Source organism: Triticum aestivum, chromosome 7D (assembly GCF_018294505.1).
Source record: "Triticum aestivum cultivar Chinese Spring chromosome 7D, IWGSC CS RefSeq v2.1, whole genome shotgun sequence".
NCBI classification, from domain to species: domain Eukaryota; kingdom Viridiplantae; phylum Streptophyta; class Magnoliopsida; order Poales; family Poaceae; genus Triticum; species Triticum aestivum.
This window is the reverse complement of record NC_057814.1, coordinates 629,474,267-629,497,938: the sequence shown is the minus strand read 5'-3', so window position 1 is coordinate 629,497,938 and position 23,672 is coordinate 629,474,267. Positions and strand designations below refer to the sequence as shown.

The 23,672-nt window shown below is 45.8% G+C and overlaps 1 long non-coding RNA gene across 1 annotated transcript; it reads left to right on the top strand.

Annotated features, from left to right (window-relative positions):
• The first annotated feature begins 3,284 nt into the window (after positions 1–3,284).
• Positions 3,285–13,909, top strand: LOC123164055 (uncharacterized). Its single transcript, XR_006482151.1, has 3 exons — positions 3,285–3,294; positions 4,142–4,143; positions 13,517–13,909. It is a non-coding gene; the product is annotated as an uncharacterized lncRNA (long non-coding RNA).
• The last annotated feature ends 9,763 nt before the right edge of the window (positions 13,910–23,672 follow it).

The window sequence follows — 23,672 nt, the reverse complement described above, 5'->3', positions numbered from 1 at the left end:
CGCTGAATTTGAAAACACAAGCCTCAAAGGGAATAAAGTGAACAATGCTGCCCTCGCGAAGATGAGCAAGGCCCTGCCTACTTGGAAAAGCAATGTGAAGAGAATGATCGAGAAAGGTGAGAGTTATGAGAAGATCAAGGAGAAAAATCCTTCGATCATCGAAGATGACTACAACGACTTCAAGATCAATTGCTCGAGCACCGCAAACTCTGAATCAAGTAAGTGGGGGAAAGAAATGCGGGAGCTGAACTTAGGGGAACACACACTCGGTCCCGGCGGTTACAGAGTGGCGGAGCCTATATGGGACAAGGAGGAGGCGGACCGTGCCGAGCAAGGCCTACCGCCCCTCTTCGATAAATACGGTGACAAGCAGGCCAGGAACTTTGTCAGGGCCCGGTACAAGAAGGACCCGAAAACAAAGGAGCTTACCACGGATCCGAAGACCAGGGCGCTTGAGCTTGTTCTGGTAAGGAATACACCCCCGCGTAATTAGCTCCATATGGTTGCATTCTAATTAATGAAGCCAAATTTCTAAATGGTTCACATTCCTTCCGCAGGCGACTGAAAGCAGTAGCACGGGGTCGACTAAGAGCAACCCTTGGGACACCACTCTAAATAGGGCGTTGAATGTAATGAAGAACAAGGATAAGCTCAGTAAGCCGACGTCAGCTGGTCGTGTGGCCGGCAAAGGCTTGTCGACAAAATGGTCGTCATACTATAACACTGGTGGGCGAAAGGAGAAAAAGACCAGCCCGGAAAGCCAGGCGCGCGAGGTTCAAGAACTCAGGGCACAGGTGGCGCGGATTCCGGAGATTGTCAAAGAGCAAGTGCAACAACAACTCGGAGTGACGATCACCGCCATTGTGCCTACCTTGATCCAGGGGATTAGTGCGTGGATTGCGGGCGGCCAACAAGGGCCGCCCCCGATTCCTAGCTTCACGGCCAGCAACTCGCAGAACGCGATGGCGGGGCCATTGGTGTCTCCGGCGGAGGCGGCATTGGTGTCTCCGACGCCGGCACAGGAGCTTAATGCACCCGGGTGTACGTCGGCCGGCACCTCTGCAGCAAGCGGCCCCTCTGTCAACTGCACGCCCGCCGTTGGCGGTGCCTCGACATTAGCCGAGCTCGACGCCATCATCACGGTAACTAATTAAGCCTCTCTCGGCCGAGGACTTCATCTCCTTGCCTTTGACTGGGCATCCCTAACGCCCTACATGTTTTCGCAGGGCACCGCCGACGTTCCGTGCACTCTCCTGCACTTCGTGAACAACGAGTTGGTCGATGTCGCCAAGGGCAAAATCGTTCAACCGGGCAACCCCTTGTTCCACGGTACCCAGATGCCACCCAACTTGTTTAGGGTTCAACTGGTTCGGGTGCTGCCAGGCTACGACGAGTTGTTACCTCCGATTCGACCCATCAGGGCCGACGATGATGACGTGATGACCCTCAGCGCGTGCCTGAGCTGGCCCCTGCTTTGGCCGAAGAGCCAGATTCGTTTGGGGGCGGGGGACACCACCCCAAAGACAACACCGCCAGTCGTGCCGGCGCCAAGTCGGCCCCATGGCAAGACCGCCGCAACGGTGCCGGACATCCCTATGCCACTGGATCCAAACATGCATATGGCACAGGATCAGAACGACGACGACGACGATACATTAGCCAACGTCGATCAGTACTTTGCCGATCATGGGTACGGTGGCGACTTCATGGGGCCTCCTTCTCAAGAACCCAACCCAACAAAAGACGTGCGCGATCTAGCTGGTACCGCGGAGAAGCCAAGTTGCAACAGGCGTCGTCTGCAGTTCAGCTCTCAGGAGACGCCTCCAGCTGCCGACTTCACCGAGCCTCAGATAGGCGAGGTGCGAAATATGATCAGCCCCAACACACTCAAGAAGGCGGTCTGTGAGCAGAACTCGGTCCCATTACAGGAGAAGAAGAAGGCACGCAAAAGAAAGACTAACAAGGGTGCGGGCCAACCGGCACCGAGTACGATCCGTGCTCAGGACGGGCCACCTTCAACTGAGGATATCTCGAGGAGGGTGCATGTGGCGGGTAGGCCGATGCTACCGAGAAATATGCTCGATGCTGCAACCGGTGCTATGCGGAGTCTGCATGACAGTGTTCTTTCTTTGGAGAAGCGGCGTCTCGGAGAGAAGGACGTGGCATACCCGGTTTTCGCGGCCAAGGTGTCAGAGGGCAAGGGCTTTGTGGATAACTCCATCGGGGGTACGATCGTCCTGCGGTTTGATGACATCCACGCTATGTTGAACCTTCATCCGCTGCACTACACCTTCGTTCGGCTATTTTCGCTGAGTATGGAGATGCGGATCATTCGCGACAAGACCCCGGACATCGTGAGAGTCGACCCCTTCTACATGCGTGCCAAGATCTTGGGCAGCGCTGGGGACCGGCAAGTCGCGAGTTCTTACCTCGAAGGCGTCATTCTGGCAAACCAAGATAAGGATAACTTCCTCGTGCCTTACTTTCCTGAGTAAGTCCTCCCCTCAACCGCCCCATAACATATGAATTCTTAGATTTCGATCGTTTTTCTTTTAACATTCCGTGTTTTTTGCAGTGACACACATTGCACGCTCATCCTCCTAAGCCCCAAATATTCCATGGCCACGTATTTCGACCCGGACCGTCAGTCGAACGTAGACTACACAAATGTCAAGAAGGTTCTTGATGATGTTCTCCCCGGCTACGTCAAATCTGGAGGCACCTTCACCAGGCCTATTCGTAAGTACGGCAAGCACGTGTTCTCCCACAATACGACGTTCTGCTGCGTCAAGCAGCCGCCTGGCGGTCAGAAGGGTGCCTACTACGCCATCCATCACATGCGGGCGATCGTACGGGACCATCATCAACTTCTGCTACCGAGTAGACTCAAAGATTGGGCCGCGAGCGTGTCGGCAATCCAGGACGCGGACATCAGACAAGAATTCTTTCGCATCCAGTCGGAGTTTGCGGAAATCATCCATCAAGATGTCCTTCGTACCTCAGGGCAGTTCTACCTCAGAAATCAACCGTCCAACAGTGACATCGACACAATCCTACAAATGCAGGCTGACAACGCCCATTGTTTCATGACTCCCACGATAGACGGCGGCTTCATCCACGCTCCGATTCCTTGAGTCGAGTCGAAAGCAATGATGCTGTGTCTAGTTCTGAAACATCGATTGGCTCATGTTGTAATTAAACTTTAATGAACTTGTAGTATGTCTCTTTGGTTTCGAGAGTCGTTCAACTTAGATGTAATCGATGCTATTAATGTCTTGCTTTTCTCTTCCGATCGTTCTGTTGCATACTTATATATTGCTTATGTATTGTCTGTGAATTGGTACTAACGTTTCGTTTGGCTACTGCATAGCGATGCCGTGGTATGTCGTGTACAAGGGTAAGGTTCCCGGAGTCTACGACGACTGGGAGGAGTGTCGGAGACAGGTTCACCGATTCAGCGGTAACAGTTACAAAGGGTACGCCACTAGGGCCGAGGCCGAATCTAGATACGCCCGCTATCTAGCGGGAGAGGGGAGGGAGCGTTGGAGGAACCGGATGAAGACGAGTTTCATCGTGATGATGCTCATCGTGATGACCGCAGCTCTCTTCTATGTGATGGTAGTTTAGATGATCGATATCGACTTGTAATGTGAAGACAAACTCGCGGTCTCGAGACTTGTAATATAATGTTCTATCTTTGTTCGGTCTTTTCAATTCGGAGACTAATATGATGAATTGTATTCGGAGACTAAAATGATGAATTGTATTCAGGGACTAATCTTCTATTGTATTCGATGAATCTGTTGTTGATGTGTGCTGTCTATATTTTGTCCAATTATACATTTTGTAAACTGTGCAAAAAACAGAAAATTAAAAAAAAACCTAATATTCATACTAATGGCGCATCACATCATAGTGCGCCATTAGTATGCCAAAGGATACTAATGGCGCATCACTAAACAGTGCGTCATTAGTATGCCGAAGTTACTAATGGCGCATCCTGTTGTTGTGCGCCATTAGTATGCCAAAGCACCTGGGTATACATGGCCCCCTGGGAGGCATACTAATGGCGCACTGTTGTATATACTAATGGCGCATCTGGGGTGCGCCATTAGTGTACCAGATACTAATGGCGCACCAGTGGTGCGCCATTAGTAAAATATACCAATGGCGTGGCACTAATGGCGCACCACTAATGCGCCATTAATGGCCAAATTAGGTGCGCCATTAGTAGGCCTTTTCCTAGTAGTGTTAAGCTTATGAAATTCCTCGTGGAGAAGTGGTTGACCTTGTTGTAATATCAGGTTGTTACAACAAGACTTACGACTTAGTGCATAACCAATGACATTGGCTTTTCCCGGGGTGTAAGTTGTCCCTAAGTCGTAATCCGTGATCAACTCAATCCAACGTCTTTGCCTGAGATTTAAATCGGGTTGGGTGAAGATGTATTTCAGACTTTGGTGACCGGTAAAAATCTTGCGACGATTACCAAGAAGGTAATGTCGCCATGTTTTAAGTGCATGGACTACGACTGCAAGCTCTAGATCATATGTGGGATCGTTATCCTCATGTGGATGCAGCTATCGAGATGCGTAGAGTATGCAACCTAATCCTTGTCGCGAGGTGTCATAATAGATAATAAAGTCTATGGAGAAATCTCGCGGCACAAGTACGGGAGCAGAAGTCAGGCGTCTTTTCAGTTCCTGAAAACTGTACTCGCATTGTGGGGTCCACTCGAACTTTTTATCTTTCTTGAGGAGTTTAGTTAGAGGCTTAGAAACCTTGGAGAAGTTCTCGACGAAGCGACAGGAGTAGCTCGCTAAAGCAAGAAAACTCCTAAATTGCTTGACCGATTCAGGTGGAGTCCAATCAAGAACAACCTGAACACTCTCAGGATTGACAGCAATACCTTTTCCAGAGATTACGTGGTCTAGGTAGGTCACTTCTGGCAACCAGAAATTGACATTTAGAGAATTTGGCATAAAGACGATGCTCTCGAAGTTTCGACAATACCAGCCTCAGATGCTCGGCATGATCTTCCTTGTTCTTGGAATAAATGAGTATATCATCGAGGTAAACCACGACGAATTTATCCAAGTACTCCATGCAGATAAAATTCATTAAGCGGGAGAAGATGGCTGGAGCATTGGTTAAACCGAAGGACGTGACAGTGTACTCGTATTGGCCATAACGACTGACAAAGGCCGTTCTGGGAATGTCCCCGTTCTTGATTTTGATTTCATGGTAGCCCAACCTCAAATCTATTTTGGAAAAGACAGAGGATCCAGCGAGTTGATCATACAGATCGTTAATCCTGGGGAGCGGATACTTGTTCTTTATGGTGACCAAATTGACGGGTCCATAATCTACAACCATCTGATCCGTTCCTCCTTCTTCTTGACATATCGAGTTGTTTCTTAAGCCCGGCTAGTTCTAAGGGTGCCATCTTATAGGGTCTTCTAGAGATTGGAACAGTTCCTGGAACAAGATCTATCACGAACTCTACATCTCTATCAGGTAGAACGCCTGGCAGTTCTTCTGGAAAGACATCCAGAAAGTCACGGACTACCGGTATATCTTCGAGGTCTAGAAGAGGGCTGACGTTAAGAGAGTAAGCTCACGCCGAGACACTCAGGTCAAAACATTGACTATCTTCCCCGATGGCTGTGTAAGTTGAATAGTTCTGGTGGAACAATCAATCTTAGCATAATGGGTTGCCATCCAGTTCATACGCAAGATGATGTTTATGTTCGAAGACTTAAGGGCTATCAAAGATGCATGTTCGAAGACTTAAGGGCTATCAAATATGCAAGATAGACAAGCCGGACGACAAGAATTTCGTTTCCATTGCTTACTCTAGAACTTTGCCATTTCGATCCAGGAGTTTGAATTACCATGGAACTGGGCATGTCAGAAAATGTCATGTTGTGCATTTGAGCATAACTCTCATAAATGAACGAATGAGATGCTCTAGTATCGAAAAGAACAGATGCCACATGGCAGTTAACAAGGATCATACCAAGAACGACGTCGGGGTCATCATGAGCCTCTCATCAGCTAAGAGGTGATTCACACCTCCACGCACAATATACCTTTCTTGCTAGCTTACCACGGCCAACAGACTTTCCAGGCTGGTTGGAAGCATTGTTTTGAGGACACTCACGCATAGTGGCCTAGCTCCGCACTTGAAACAATTCACGGTGTTGGTACGTGGATCAGCATTGGCGGCTGGTCCACCATAGGCCTTGGGGTGGTGATACAGCTGGTTTGGGCGAGGCACCTCATGGGATGGCCTCGGGGTGAATCTGGGTGGCAGTGCCATATTTCGAACCCACACCCGACGCTTCTGGGATCCAGAACTGGATGATGAACAAAAATCACTGGGGTGCTTGCGGGAAGCCTCGTAGTTAGTCTGGCCAGTTTCAGCACTAATGGCCTTGTTCAAGAGTTTATGGAAAGCGGCACACTCATGCGGATGGAGGTTGTGTCGAAGCTCAGGGCTAAGTCCCTTTCGGAACCTTGCCTGCTTCTTAGCATCAGCGGACACTTCCTTAGGAGCGTAACATGCAAGATTCCCGAACTCTCGGTTGTAAACATCCATAGTCAGCTTGCACTGGGTGAAGTTACAGAACTCCTCCCTTTTGCAATCCATTAGGCCCTCTGGCATGTAGTGCTCGCGGAAAGCTTCACTGAAATCCGCCCAGGTAGTAACCTGACCCACTGGACGCATAGCTTCGTAATTCTCCCACCAAAGCCTGGCGGGACCTTCAAGGTGGTATGCAACATAGGTGACCTTGTCCGCTTCAGCTACATTGGTAGAACGTAACTTATGAGTGATGCTGTGGAGCCAGCCATCAGCGTCGAGTGGTTCGACGGAGTGGTGGAAAGTTGGCAGGCACAACTTGATGAAATCATGGATGGACACCATGTCATTTCTCTGTTGGTGTGTGGTGTTCTGCTCGATACGCTCAAGTAGCCGGTTAGTTTCACGTTTGTTCCTCTCCGCTTCCAGTATGACCTCATCTAGGGAGGGTGGATGGGGTAGGTTTTCATTCCCGGCCCCACTTGCTTCGCCCTGCTCATGGGCAGCAGGGGTGCTCCGAGTGTTAACCCTCCTAGGAAAAACAAAACCATGGTTTAGACAAGGATCACAAAAGCTCTAGCATGGAGTGCAAAATGTAACGGATGACACGGAATGCAGAGATGAACATCTGTACAAAATGGTAACAAGGAAGCTGCCATATATACATCATCGGTCGTACACACCATACATAGTTTAGTACAAGCCCAAACTAGAATACAAACTGCAGTGATGAATGATACATCTCATGAGAGGCATTCCAACCTCCTATACATTATTTTTCTACGCCTCCGAAACTCAGTACACACCTAGTCATATCCCACAAGACACGCAGGACCGTGGAAGATACAACTACTGCCATACTACTACTGCCACGGACCACCTCAGGCATCCCATAGTAATCCTCGTAGAGGTTACCTTCGTGACCCAGAAGCTGGATGTGGGGATTTGGAAACTCTCTATCACGTAGAGCCTGTGGTCCAAATGGACACGGGTGTGGCCGCGGTCCCACAACTGGTGGTAGACAAGGACCACGTGGAGGGATGATGCCTCCGACATCCAGCCAATCCATGTGGTCTGGCAGTGGAGACCGTACTGGTACAGTGCGCCCACATTCAGAATTATTTCCAACAGCCCTCAACCATTTTGAAAATACTTTATGAATTAATTCAAAAATCCAGAGTGAGATTGAAAAATGTGCATCATTTTTGGCAGAGGTTCGGGACCAATTCAAAAATGATGAACTTTTGTGAAGAGCATTTTGGGTTTATTGAAATCATTTTCAGTTGGTCCTGGTATTTTCAGGGGTGCTAGGGTTTGTTGATCGAAAGTCCTCTTCTGTGCTCGAGCGCAGTTGCGCTCGTTATCCCTTTCGTCCAGGCCGGGGGTCATCCTCTTTTTTTTAAAAAAAAATCCCTTTCGTCCAGGTGCTATGAGATTCCCAACACAGCACGGGTCAGCCCATGTATTTTATCTGTATTCAATCTTTTATGCAGGACTGATGACCCACATCTGACTACTGACTTAACTTTACGTCGTTAGGCACTCCTTCGCCGGCTCTCATGGGGCATAAACGACATGGGCCGTTATACTTGAGAGTCTGGACTAACGGAGTCCACCGAGCCCATTTATTCTATCCTACCGTTGCACCTACCAAGCTTCCCCTTCACGAGGCATCCCCTTCCTATCTATTCAAAGCCAGCATACGCTTCCTTTATCGATCGTTGTAAACTCGTGATTGTCATGGACTAGAAGCAACAAATACACGAACTCAGAGCCTCACATGATTTGCCCCAACAGAAACGCCGGAAGCTAAACTAATCGCCATGTCTCATCCTATCGCTTGGTTAACAGATGATTCCGAATCTGCCGCCTCCTGCATGCTTCCTGATACTTCAGGGGAAAGAACATACTAATCTGACACACACATGCATAACTAATGCGGCAAACGTACCTCTGCTAAACCCACATTATTTGTGGCGAAGGCAACTGAATCCATGATTGCCGAGCCGGTACCATGCAACAAGCAATCTTGAATCAGTACTTTCATAATTTTGTGTAACACATAACGTGTGCAACCTCCAAACTTATGTTGGAGTACATACCAATTTTGGCATCAATCCACATATAAAGCAGTACACTTTGATGGTCACTATGAAAACCCCAATGTCTAGTTTCACATCATCAGCTTCCGATATCAGTACAATTATAGGCTAGAAAACTGCAAATGCAATCAAGCAGACAACTTTTTCTTAGGAGCACAAGACCAACTCAAATAATTCACTACAGGATAACAGGACATAATTTCCTAGAACATTCATTGAAATGAAGAGTTTAACTCATTCCATCGCAACAACAATTTTTCAGCAGCCACCGCCTTGTAGCGGTAGCTCTGCAGCTTTGTTGCAGTTGCTCTGTCAATGTCCCTCTACGCCACAATTCTTGCACCGAGACGGTCGTGGAGGCTGCTTCGGGACATCTCTGTCAGGGAAGGTTGTCATGTTATATCCCTGCCGCCGACAAATGGTACAGAATCTTGTCTGCTTGCTCAAACCTTCCTACAACACCTTTTCTCTACTAGTTGAAGGCCGGCCCATCTCCTTCCTCTTAGCCAGTGGCAATAATCTTGCTAATTTATTCCTAGACTGATTAGCTAAATTGTTATGCCCATTAGCACCGTCACTCTGCCCTCTCCGACACAGGTGGTTATTAACATCACCATTTTCAGCAAGCTCGTCCTCCAATCCCAGGCCATCCGTTATTTTCGCAGATGGCTGCATTTCAACCAAACAGCTTTTCAAAAGAGATTTTAGACGATCATAAGCTTCCACACTTGTGACACCAAGACGAACCAGTTCCATGGACTGAATATACATATTGAAATGCCTGAAACTAAATGGATTTTTGTGTGCATGGTCTTTTTTGGTAATGCAGAAGCTGTTGAGGATGTCCCGTGCGTCCCAAGTTCATCATTTCACTATGTGCTTTTGAGGAATTCCCTTCACCCCTATAAAGTCCAACACCTGAAAACGGAAGCGACAATGCTTTTATGAGCAGCACTTCTCTCTCTGTTCTGCTTCTGTGTGTATGGTGGCATACATCTTCCCTTCCTCGATCTCCCTCACCTGGTATGCTCTGCATTCTTAAAAGAAATGACCAAACTGTTTCAACACTGGCCATGTGTATAACTTGCCGGCATGCCTTTTGATGGCCAAGTTATCCCTCATAAGCGGTCTACCCTGTTATGTGCATAATCAACCAATACGGTCCTCACTACATGGATCCGGGTCTATTGCAACAAAATCGTTTGTTGCAATACATGCTATTTCGTGGCGATAAGTACCTATTGCAACGAAACGACATTCGTTGGCAGCCGTTGCGACTGGACACATGGTAATAGGTTATTACCACGAAAAAGAAATTGTGGCAATAAAGTGTGCTATTGCAACAACCATGCGGGAAGTTGCCACATGTTTTCCCGTGGCAACACTCATTTGATGCCACAATTTGATTTGTGGAGATAGCTTTAATGCAACACGTAACGAATTGTGGAGATTGATATCTCGTAGCGATAGACATTTGTGGCAACAACCTATGCCAACGACGACCATTTCGTGGCGCAATACTCTTCCGTGGCAATAGTCAATTGTGGCAACAAACTATGGCAACAATCCTTGTTATCGTGGCATTAGGCATGTTGCCACGACCCACTATACTTGTGGCAATAAACTATGGCAACAATCCTTGTTTTCGTGGCATTAGGCATGTTGCCACGACCCACTGCGCTTGTGGCATTAACTTATGGCAACAAATATTCGAATCGTCGTAATAGGAAATTGCAACGTACTTGTTTTTATGGTGATAAATAGGTATCACAACAGGTAAAAACATTGTAGCGAGAAATTATTGCGACAATTTATACTTTCCGTGGCGATACTCTATTTCAACAAACTTACTTTGGTGGCGCCAAACTGTTATCGCATCATGAAATTTTTTGTGGCACCAAGCTATTACAACAATATAAAGTGCTCCGTTGCAACATCCTAGTGCAACAAAACAGATAGGCGTAGCGAATGAGATATAACGCAACACTATATCTTTACTGGTGCTAGCATGTGGCAACCGAAAGTGGGTTGTGGTAATAGTCTATTGCAACCTAAAAAAAATACAGGCTTTCGATTACAATATTCAAAACCATACGTATAATATGCAGATTCATAAAATTCATAATTCTCATAGCAAATATCCATCAAATAAAACTCAAATGTAATTTAGCCATCCTAATTAACTTCGAAGACTAAACTGCCCGTGATCTAGAGTCCAATCCAGCTAGTTCTTTGGATCCTGCAATCAAGAAATAAAAAAAGTTCTAGTTAATTAGTCGAACATAACATACGTCATACAATTATTCCAGCCCCATTGTTAAGAACTATCGCCATACTAGCTGGACTAATATTGTGTCAGCAAGCATGTAACTAAGGGATCAGAACAACAATACAAGTGTAAATGTCTAAAGCATAACCACAAGTACATCTACTAAAAGCTTCTTTTTTGAGAAAAAACATTGGTTTAACTTAACAGTGCCGGGCTGAATCACCCAAAGCACAGGCAGCCACAAGGGCTGGTACATTGGCCTCCCATTCCAAATAGTGGTTAGGTTCTAACATCCTACCAAGACTAGCAAGCTCATGAGAGTTTGCCGAGCGACGACATACATTTATTTCATAATAAGAAAACCATAATTTGAGCGGGTACTTGGTATCCTCAATAACAGCAGCATGGGCTGACAAGTCAACCTTATTGATATTAAGTGCTTCCATCAGGAGTTGCGAGTCCGTTTAAAAAACGACTCTCACGACCCCCATATCAGCGGCAAGAGATACTGCATGGGACATTGCAGTGGACTCATCAGCGAAGGCATTACGCGCATGCTCATGACATCCTGCTCATGCATAAAGAATGGTGCCATTGTCCGATCGTACATCTACTAAAAGCTTCTGCTATTGATTTAAGTTAAGACTAGATGTATAGTTTCAGTTAAGTTCATGTCCCTAGCTAGCACATATTCCTTTTTCGTTTAAGTTGTGACTCGATGCAGCAACACATGGTAAAAGAGAAGAAGCAGCTAGCTAACTATGAAGACCAATGACGTATAAAATGCAGGTAAACATGAAGAGAAAGCAAAGGTTGTGACTTACCATTGCTTTAAACATTCGAGAATGCCTTGCTGCAGCTTGTATGAGCGCATTTGAAGAAATAGCAGTTGGCCTTGAACCTGGAGTCTTATTAGGACTAGATCCCTGTAAAAGAATATTTTGCAAGTTTGGATTACAATTTTCTTTGTCAACCCTCTTCATAGGCACCTGCAAATAGAAGTGCACTTTTAGCAATGCAAGTAAGCAACATAAATCTTACAAGGTCGGAAGCATATGACTGTAATCACCTGTTGGGTTCCCATCTGTTGGCTCAATTCTACAAACTTTGCCATCATGTTTCTTTCAAATTCCAGTCTTGATGTTCGCTCCTCTTGCAACAATCTTTCCCTTTCAGCACACTCTTCTTTTAACCTCTCCTCAAGTTGTTCTCTCTCAGCATGCTCCAAGTTAATCCTCTCTTGTGTGTTTGCACGTTCAGCTTGTAGTTGATCTTCTAATTCGTTGACCTGCTGGCTGAGCTGAGAGTTTCGCTCCTGGGTGGCTGCTGTAGCACGAGCTTGCTCTTCGATCTGGATACGAAACCTTTCAGAACCAGTTGAAGTTTTGGCCATGTATCTGTACCCACGAGGCTGCGATGACTTGCATTCCAGAGTGTCTTTGTAAGCGGTCTGGAAAATATTGTTTTTCTGCTCACTTGAAAGTGGACCTTCAGTTTCAGTTTCTTTGATTTTAACCTCTTGAAGTGCTTTGTCCTAAAAATGGAAGGAACAATTATAGGTGCAGCATCAATATTGACATTATAAAAGATGAAACAAGAATAACACGGTCCAATGCATGAATAATCGCATCTGATGATGAAACATGCCGAATGCACATCATTGACTAACTATAGAATAACCAAAAGTCAGTGTACTCACGTAAACTTTCTGGGAATCTGTGTTAGACCATGTTCCATCGTTCGTGTGGGTGAGTTCCCACAGAGCAATACAATCTGGCTCTTCTCCAGTTTCCAAGTTTCTCTGCAAGTAATATACCAATGAGATGCTTGAAACATGACACCATATTTAGCAGCAAGGCATACATATTTAGTTGGACTCATACCTTCTGAAAACTAACTTGCGAGTAAGATTTTGATCCGATTATGTGTTTTGTCTTCTGTTTCTTACGGTTATCGGCGTTCTTTTGGCTGCGATCCTATCAATTCATTGAAACCAAATATAACCAGTGAGACTAGCCGTTTCATCTTCACACATAATAGACAAACTGTGATCTTAGAGATAACCTGAAATTTTGAATCAGTGCCAAAGTACTCAATCATCCACTCCCACTCTTCTAGTTGCAAATCTTCCGGCAGATTAGCCAATCTAGCTGCATCTGTTATGTATGCCTTGTAAGTGGAGCTTAGAGTTGATCGCCAGCCTCTATATCGCTCTTTCGCAATTTTGAGAACTTTTTCTTCTGTTTCTGGTGTATCTTCCAAGTCCCATCTGTCCTGTAAAGCATACAACAAGTAAATATACATAAGCAGTGCATTATCGATGGTAAAATAAGATAACACATGTGAAAAAGATTGTACGCACTATCATGTCTGCAATAATGAGACGATGAATGGTAGGGTGAATGTCCGACCACGTCCTCACTCCAATGAGTGGTAACTTTCTTTTCATTATGACTACCACGTCATCCTTGAACGAACGATAGTTCATTCCTACTGTACCACCCAATTTTTCAGAGAATGTAATACTTAGCTTTGCAGATCCATTGGCAAAACGCTTCTTAGATGCTTTAAAACCTTTTAGAACACCTCGCCCTTTCTTCTTCTGTCCACCAGCTTCTACAGCCCAAATCATACAAGAAAAATTGTATTACTCGGTATTAGATTGTAAGAAATGATGACACAAATGTAAACGAAAGCAAGTACCATCCTGTAGTAGTGCACGGTTGCGGCGAGCATGGGATGGCCATTCAGCAAGGGAACACATGTCAGTAGCAGACACTGGAGTGTCAGATTGTTCTGGAGTTCCTGTAAAAGATTTAGTAGTCTTGAAGGTTTAGCTATTTAACCCACACCAAGATTTTATGCATTATAGCAAATGCTAAACAATTTACCAGATCTGGGTTGTCCACGTTGGTTTTTGTATGCCGTTATACTTTCCATCCTTGTTAAGAGAACAGAGCCATTCTTTACTGCACACAAAGACAATCATGGGACTTAGCATTAACAAAGCATTAATGTTCTGCACCATTCAGATAGGTGACTATGAAGTAAGGATGTTGTGTACCAGGAGCATCCTCCGTAAAATTCATCATTGTGCCCTTGTGTAGGTAAACCAGACATAAAATTTTGAGTCAATGTAAGAAGAAACGCAATACATTAAGCAGGCATAAAATCAAATCAGTTTAACTCATATTAAAATTTGAGGCAGCTCAAACTGAATGAAGCTCAAGGACAAGCTGTAGAACATGACTCATGCTCAGCTTGTAACGATGTCGAGTCGATCTCGAGCTAAATGAGACGGCAAAAAGTATAAATCTATGTTGATTATTCCAACTAGATAAGGCGCAACACGTTATAAGAAAGCAATAAAAACAAAATATCTATTAAAAACTCATATTATAGTGATCTGAATAACATGCAGAGGATGCACTAAACCTGAACCCTAGGTTCTCTTGACGTACACTATTCAGAAGTATTAAGCATATGTGAATGAACATGAAAGACAATGTATCAGTGATAGGTTGTTCATGAAAATACTACTCTGAATCAATAGGAAAAAACATTTCCAATGTGACTCGTGTAAGACCAAATATCTATTAAAAATCATCTTATAGTAATCTGAATCAAATGCAATGCAGTGGATGACTAAACCTGAATCCTCTGCTCTGTTGACGCACATATATCATCTAATATCTACATAGTGGTGCCCAAACAGCCAGTGGCGTACCGTGACAAGCTATAGGGGGGGGGCAACTTTTAAACTGGCAGAAAAATATGCATAAAAACTTATACGAATGACATGAATTCACAAGGTAATCGAACATATGGTAGTCGTCTCATCGGCAGTCGTTTGTCATCTTAACAACACAAGCTTTGTACATACAGAGTACGTCTATACCTTTCAGTTAATGGATCTAATGCTCAAAAAACAATGTAGATAATAATTAAATTGGCAAGAGATGATCCACGGATGGGCTGCACCAAAACGCTTAGTAATTAGTAACAAAATACAGTTTTGGAGGGGGGGGGGTCACGACCCCCTTTGGCCTCCACGAGTAAACAGAGCGAACCAGGAGCAGAGATGCCGGAGAGGCCTGCAAGCACGCTGGGGTCGGGTGAGGCAGCAACCAGCGCCTGGCCACCACGTCACGACGCCGGCGTGCACAGCCGAGACGGCTGCGGCCGTGAACTGGGCCGGGAGGCCCCGTCGAGCCCCAGTTCTAGGCCGAGGCGAGCTCCATGGCGGCCAACCTCCAGGCCAAGGTGAGGCGCTCCGCTGACCCTCCAGGCCGCGAGCGCCTCCGCCGAGGCGGCCAAATCGAGGCGCAATGGGAAAATGCCACCGGCGGTGGCCATGTCCCCTGCCCGGACTTCTTTTCTACGACCAAGCGGCGAGCGAGGAGAGAAGGGGCAGCCCCTCTGAATGGATCGGGATCGAGAGAGCCGCGCATCGAGGAGGAGCTCGCGGGGGAGGGGGGTTTGATCCCGGACGGAGGCGGGCGCAGAGGAGAGGGAGGAGGGGGAGATCGAGGGGGACTGGATTTTTCAGCGAGGGAGGAGATCGGGAGGACTAACCTGACGCCGTGCAGCTGCTGTGGTTCGCTCTGTTGACACCGTCATGACGCCGGCAGCACAAATGAACAGAGACGAGAGCTCAGATCCAATCGACCGTGAAGACGCCGTGATTTGGTCTACAATTATATATTCGTGGGTTGTTATGAAGGTATTTAGCAGGAAGCTAATTTTTTGGTGGGAACAAAGACGCTAATTTGGGACTTTTAGCGGGAGGTTAAAAAATATTGGCGCAAACAACAGTACACCTAAATTAGGTGGTGGGAAAGTAATTCTTTTTGTTTTAAAAAAGTAATTATTTTTGGAGGAAATTTTCCAGATTGTAAATATATTTCGAGATGGAGGGAATACTAATATTTATTAGTAAAAAGTTATATCATGGTGAAAAAAACACCAAATCTGAAAATTGTGAAGGGGCGATTCGACGCCCTCCCCTGTAACGTTCTGGTCGTTGATATTTGTATAGTCATCGTCATTTGAGAAAGTCAATTAACGAAAGAAAAAGAGTTTCCCTGTTTATATTGTAAAACAACCATCACATACATCGAAGCAACCGATACAAATGGATGCCACACACACCCAAAGCAAGATACACGAATGCCGGGCACCGACAAACAACCTCAACGACTACCAAGCACCTATAAGATGTGCAAAAAAGGGATTTCCTTAGAGCCGACGGAGACCACCAGCACGAGGAGCGATCATCTTGGAAGATGTGCAACGGAGATGCCGGACCGAGGTCTCCAAGACGATGCCTCCAGGAAGGACACGACCACGAACGTCGCTACCGTCCGATCCGAAGATCAAGTTTTCACCCGAAGTAAGATAGATGGAGTGGGAGGAACACGTCGTCCACGGATGCCTTCACCGTCAACCAGTGGACGGACTGGGTAGGTGATGTACCACGCTGCTTCAACCCCTCTGCCGCAACCCCGGTCCGCCAAAACCACCCGCAGCCAATTAGGAAGGTGTTGTTTCATCAATCTACACTTAGGTTCGATATGTCAAAAATTAATGCCTTGGTGAACTATTGGTCAAAGCAGCAGAAATTTGGCCAGCTCTGAACTACATGTCACAGAGACATCACGCGCCCCTCACTTTAAAACTATTAGGTTATACTCTTGTCTCAAAACATAAGTACTGAGGGGATGGGTTGATGAGACAGTCGATCTACATTAGTCTCGATCTTTAGATGGGATGATCTCATCATCTTTCATTTTACCGGACAATCCGTCGAGGGTTTGTCCACGCCAGAGATGGTCCAACATAACTATGTCGCTTTTGTTCAAACGGTAAGCATAGAGATTCAACTATGTAAATAAAACAACCCTACATCGCGACGCCTTTGCCTGTCGGATCCGTCCTACATCGGATCCACACGCAAGGGGGCGAACGAGCCCTGCCGCCGCCGCCGCTGGCCGGGCTTCACCTAGTCACACCCTCTAACGGCGGTTGGGGAGGGGAGGAGCGGGAGGCGGCTAGCGATCTCTCCCGTCACCTGTGAGGGCGACTCGGGAGGGTCCTCCACGCCACAGTAGGTCCAACATAATCATGTTGCTCTTGTTTTAACGAAAATAATAGAGATTCAACTATGTCAATTATCAACCAAACAAATTTAATTTTGAGATTTACTTATTGGCATATCACACATTTGTTTAAAAAAATGTATTCAGATGAGGCCAACACCTTGTCTCTTCTTTATGTATTCAGTAATTTTATTTTTTGCATGAACATATTTCAGTAATATACGCTATCCGACCTTAAAAAAATATACGGCAGAAGAGGTCACGCACTCCACCAGACAGCGTGTCTGGTCACCCGGGCGATCAAGCACGCAGGTGGCGCGACCCACCAGACGGGTCGTCTGATCCCACGCGCGGCTGAACCACAAACCAGAGGAGGGGATCGAAGGAGAGAAAATAAAGGGGGGCGACTTCCTTTCTCTCGCCCCTAAAAAAAAGATCGAAGCCAGAACAGAGAGACAGGGGAGACACCAGATCGAACCAAGAAAAGAGAAAGGGGAGAGATCGGATCGAACGAAGAGGGAGGTGAGAAGAGGGTTTCGGGAGGCTGGCGGCGGCGGCCTCTCCTCCCTGACGGTGCGCTTCACCAGACAGGGAGGCGGGGGAGCTTGAATGCTCGGGGCCCCTCCCTGCCGCCCCTGACCGACGACCGCCACTGCTCCTCTCCAACACCGACGGCCGCCGCTGCTCCTCTTCACCACGCTGCCGATCTTCCCAAGGATCCTCTTCTGCTTCTCTTCTTCAAGGATCACGCACAAGACCTCAAGCCTTTCACGCAGAAGATCTTTTCTAGTTGTAAATCTCTGAAACTCTGTACTGTTTTGCTTTGATCTGCATATGACCCTGTGAATCGTTGCATGGACATGGGTTAATTGGTGAAAAATTACTGTGAGAATACTTAGTATGCTACGCAGTGATCTTGATTTCCTGTATGAGTAGTTATGAGCGGCTGAATCCTGTTTCACTTGCCAGTACTTGGCTGTGTGTTTGATTAATCAGAATAGTACCAAAAAGACGGTCCTATTTCTGAACCATTTACCTTGAAGCTGTTGAAGCTGTTGAAGGTGGTGAGGCAGATGTACTGGATGTTGTCGATGCAAAAATTACAGTGCCAAAAATTATAGTACCTGAAGAGATCACTAGTTGGTGCAGAAATGATGACGAAGGATCCAACATTGATGTTTCAGTCATACAAAATATAAAACCTATTGAGTTTGAAGATGTCCAATTCGAATCTGATGATGATACGGATGATGATGAGGCTTACGTAAATGATGGCCATGTTGCTCCTTTGGGACAAGAAGAATTGGATGATGACCAGGGGTTCTTTGTATAGTTTTTAATCTCTTGGTAAGGTGCTTTTCACATGTTTAAGCCATGAGTATAAGTTCCTGAACTGTTATGATGGTTACCTGCAAGAAATATCTCTCCTGAAGTTTAATCTGATATGAAACAGGTTGAAACAAGGCATGCCTGCAGTGTCATATGTTGTGGCAAATGGGAACAAGAGCTAGTGCCCAGCACTAACAATTTGGTGATGAAGAGAAGAGAAGAGTAGTTGCTGTTCTTTTAGTGTTGTTCCTATTTTCCTTTTGACAGTGATGCTATGTACACACTGTTGCTATGAACTTATGGTCTTTTAGTGTTGTTGCCATTTTCACTACTTTGCCTTGAACTTATGCTCTTTTGTGTGAACAATCTATACAAGTATAGCTGCTGAAACTTGTGTGCTACCATTTTGAAACATTTGTTATATATCTCGCTGAGATGGTTTGTTATATCCTACTAAAATCTTGTGTCATATGTCCTTGTATATATCTTGATGTAGTGTTGTTGATCTGCTGATGAATTCTTGCTGAAAATTAGTCTGGGATACAGCTGTTATGCTGCTCAATTGGTGGCTGAAGAGCTGTTCAAATGAAGCCTGGGAGTGTTTAAAAATAGCTAGTATGCAGCCTTGCACAATTTCTGTACTTAACACATAATTTTATATTGAATCTCCTTTTTTAGTAACAGCACACATAAATACATCACATCAAGCAAGATACAGAAAAATTAGGAAGAGAATGTGTGGTGCTCAGTTCTCACGACTCACCTTTGTGAGAAGGGCACTGAGCTTGCCGTCTTTCGGGTGCCGAGCACGACCTTGCTACCGGAGGAGGTCAGTACGGTGAGTGGAGGAGACCCTGGCGGTGCAAGAAACCCTAAAGTAAAGGGCGTCCGCGAGTGTGCAACGCTTCGCACGCGCGTAAGCGAGCATTCCTCCAAGTTGTGGTACCACCGATGTCCACTTTGCAAGATATGTGACTAAAATGCAACTTAGGTGCAAGTTGTGGTACCTAATGTGTTAATACCTCTGTAAACTAGTACGCCCCTTTAATCAGATCCTGCAAAAAAGTATAATAAATAAAGGAAAAAATTGGGAGCACGGTAGAGAATATCGTTGCAATATTCTGCTCCTTTTTGGCAACACTAGAGGATTGTTGCATTATGTTGTACGTATTACCATGGATGCTCAATTTGTCGCAATATGTAATAGTTATTGCAACGCAACGAAGGTGAGGCAAAAAGTCACCCTATTACAACCAATACATGCTTTGTTGCAATATTATCTGTGACTAGCACCACATGTCAGAGGTGTTGCAATAGTATCTATGTACTTTGTTGCAATACCTAGCCGTTATTGCAACAAGATGACCAATTCACGCAACGGGACAGGACTGTCGCAATATCACTACCATATTACAACAACGATGCAGCTTGTGGCAATAAATGGCTTCTATTACAACAAAACGAGTACTTAGCGTGATGAAACGAAATTGTGGCAATATGTAGATCCTATTACCACGAACTGGAATTTTGTGGTAATATAGCATTTTATTGCAACAAAATATAGTTGTAGTAATAATTTTTGTTGCAATAGACCAGAATCCTTGTAGTGCCTCTTCTCATAATTTTCATCTTGACTCCCAGTTGAATTGCAGCCTCATGTACTTTCTCACAAACAGATGCATTGGGAAGCCTGGTGGCACATAATTCTTTAGAATATGGTTTACGCTCTCGCTCCTCTGTGCGCTCGTCATTTTTTCACAGAAATCCCCCTTGAAATAATGCTTAGCCCACTTGTGCCTGATCTCATACAACTGTGTCATGTATGGGTGGGTCAGCAAGTTGTACTTCTCCATCAGGAATTTCCAAGCTTCGTCAAACTCATCTATTGTTTGCATGTGATCTAACAACTTTGTAAAATTCTTCCTCGAACTCGCTCTTCTTGGTGTACAAGGATCCCAACGATTCCTTTGCCTTCTTCAGGACATGCCCTTGCACCATCGGTGTGCGGTACTAGGCATGACATTCTTGATGTAACCTCCATTGCACGATTTTGGTCTGCACAGCAAGATCAAAAGGTTAATGTTACTTATGTCCTAACAAGTATTGCAATACAGCGAAGCCACTATTTTTTTTATGTAATTCATATGAACTCACCTGTCAGTTTTTCTTTTGGTTCAATAGCCTCCATCATCCTGGTAAATTCATCGAACACCCATTCAAAGCTCTCCACTTTCTCATCGCAAACCAATACCCCCGCCAATATTATGCTTCGGAAATGGTTGTTTCTCTCTCGAAACAGGCTTTCGCCCCCCTTTATAAATAAAGGCACCAATGGCCGAACTGATACAAAGTGATGAGGAAACCCTCATACAAGCAGGTCCAAAGAAAAATAAAACGGCACTGGTCTAGTGGCACAAGTACCACTAAACCAACACGAGCATTAAACCAAGAGACACCATCCCTAACACATAACACCCAATACTACTGGACAAGACCGGAGCCGAGCCGCCTGAAGAAACCACCGGTCACCAGGGTACCGAACACACCGAGCCAACTCCGGAAAGGACCGCCTCACCGTAGAGACAACCCCGTAGAGGCAACCCCCTCGCTCCGGGCCGTGGAGTGCCACTCCTGCCAAGAGAAAGCAGGGACCGAGAACGGAGGCCACATTGACACGTCTATAGGATAAGAGAAAGCAGGGTCAAGGACGCGACATGGCAGGGAAAGGCAAACCCTACGTCGTAGGCCATCTGCAAGCGAGAGGGACCGAGGCTCCACGATGACGCCCTGAAGAGGGTGATGGCGCCAATCGCCACCGTCATCGAGTCCGAGAGGACGGACTAGGACTTTCGCTCGGGAGCCCTAGGGCTTTCGCTTGGGATCCACAACAACGCCCCCAAGAGGGAAGCGACACCCATAAGTGCCACCGTTGTCGGTGTCGGAGCACAAAGCATTCGCTCCGACCCACACAACTGTCACTTGCAGACTCAAACATGCCGACCCACCCCCTGAGGGGGGCCGTGATTTTTTCTGGAGTTGTAGACATTCCTCGTAGGTATGTTGTAAAAAAAATAGATTTTTTGAATTGTCTAAATATGAAATTTTGGGATTGATCCTATGATCTCACCTAAAGGTCAGATCCTATACTAGTCTCCCCCTAGGGCAGTTGCTCGATTAGGATAGGGTGTCCAGCCTGGTGCAGGTGCACCAACCCTCACTCTGCATCAATTGAGTATACAAACACATAAGGCAGATTGCTTGACCCTTTTCAGTACATTTGTTTAATAATCAACTAAAGGCAAGTTGATTAATCCTCACTCAGATTACATTTTCTTAACTATGCCGTACCAATTCTTTTCAAGGTAACACAAGCATTGAAATTCACACTCTGATTATATTTTCTTAACTATGTTGTAGCACTTGTTTTCAAGGTAACAGAAGCATTCCAATTCGCGCTCTGGTCATTCAGTACTGTCACGAAGTGGCTGCAGTGTTCGTGGTCAGAAAATGCTAGTATCACAACCAAGTTGCTTAACTCTTTTCAGTATCAAAGTACTGACAGAATCATCTATTCTTGCAGCAGACCTAGTTCTTTTTTCTTTCTTCTTTTGCGGGGTAGCAGACCTAGTTCTGACTAAGAAGTGGTGCTACCTCCATGTACAGCTACCATGATGAAAATTCAGAAATCTGTAAAACTACATACTGTCGTACCTTCAGGTCCAGCCATGGTCTTTACTCTTTAGGATTCATCTCGCCAGTCGACTGCTCAGACACACACACACCATCCGCGGCCGCCACCCCTTGCGCCTCACAGATCAGCCCGTCGGCCTTCAACTCCTGCATCGGCGACAACGTTTGCTCAACAAATGGTGGTTTGGTCACCGTATAATGCATTAACCTATTCCAACACGGTCAATCTGCTAGCGGGGAAGAAAGAAAAATCAAATGAGAGCCGATACAAGTGCCTCAGATTCATACCGCACAATTAGCTGCATCAAGAACTCCCTCCATCTTCACCGGCGGCGGACAGACTTGTGAGGGCCTCTTCCCAGATGAACTCTATCCCTAATGAAAAAATCGAGCAGACTGAGGTAGGGGACGAGTCCACCCAGAGTCCCGAGTGAATTGCAGAAAACCAACACATTTCAGCTTAGGATTGCAGAAAACACTCTTCTACGTTTTTGCTGCAGAAAACACTGATTTTTTTTCTAATCTTTTGCAGAAAGCACCAAACCTCCTGTTCGGGCAGTTTAAGCACTATTATGACAGGTGGGACCCTGTCTTGTCGACGTGGCGACACGGCCGCGAGCTGACACCGTGTAACGGCGCTACAGTGCCCACCGACGCCCCCGTTAGGTCAATAGAAACCGGCTCGATCCAGCTCTCTCCTCTGCCTCGCCCACTCCTCTCGTCACTCTGTTCTCCTCTCCTCACTCAATTCTTCTCCCCCGACGCCGCCACACCGCCGACCGCCGTTCTGCTGCTCCCCCATGGCCATGGTGTCGTGGAGCGACGAGACCAGTGAGGATTCAGTCATGAACATCTCCTCCTCCTGCGATGGCATCATCAAGGTCAGTTTGCTACAGCTAGGTTTAGGGTTAGGTTTAGTGAATTGGGGATTTTGTGAATGAGCTCGAGCTGAACCTAGGTTTATCTTTGCTTGCTCCCGCAGCTTCCAGCTACGATGCACGATCCGAATTTCAATGGCACTGACGCAGATGTGAATGTTTTGTGCGAACACGGCGAGCCGGCCGAGCGCTTTGTTGCATTTGAAGGGATGCACACCGGCAGAAGGTTTCTAGGATGTGCTAAGAAGGTATGATCATTTATAAAGGAAGTTGTTCATTGCTTAATGTTTTGTTTACGCAGTTGTTAAGCTTTGTTTAGTTTGGTCTTTGTTTATCTAAATCTGACATGCTTTCAGAAGACCCTATATGGAGAAATTACCAAACTTACTAATAAGCAATGAATATTAACTACTTCTAGCAATTACTATGAACTACTTATATCAACTAGTATTGAGAAATGAATATTAACTAATACTAATCAAAATCTATGAACTACTAGTAAGCAATTAATATGAACTACTAATACTAAGCAAATGCTATGAGCAAATTCTATAATACCTTCTGTCTATCAGAGATTATGGTGTAAAAACCAAATCTCCCAGATTCTCCACCAATAGCTGCCTTCAGTTCTGTGAGAAACCAGGTCCAACTCTTTGTGTCTTCTTTGTCCACAACTCCAATGGCAATGGGATAGATGTTATTATTCCCATCCCTTCCCGTGGC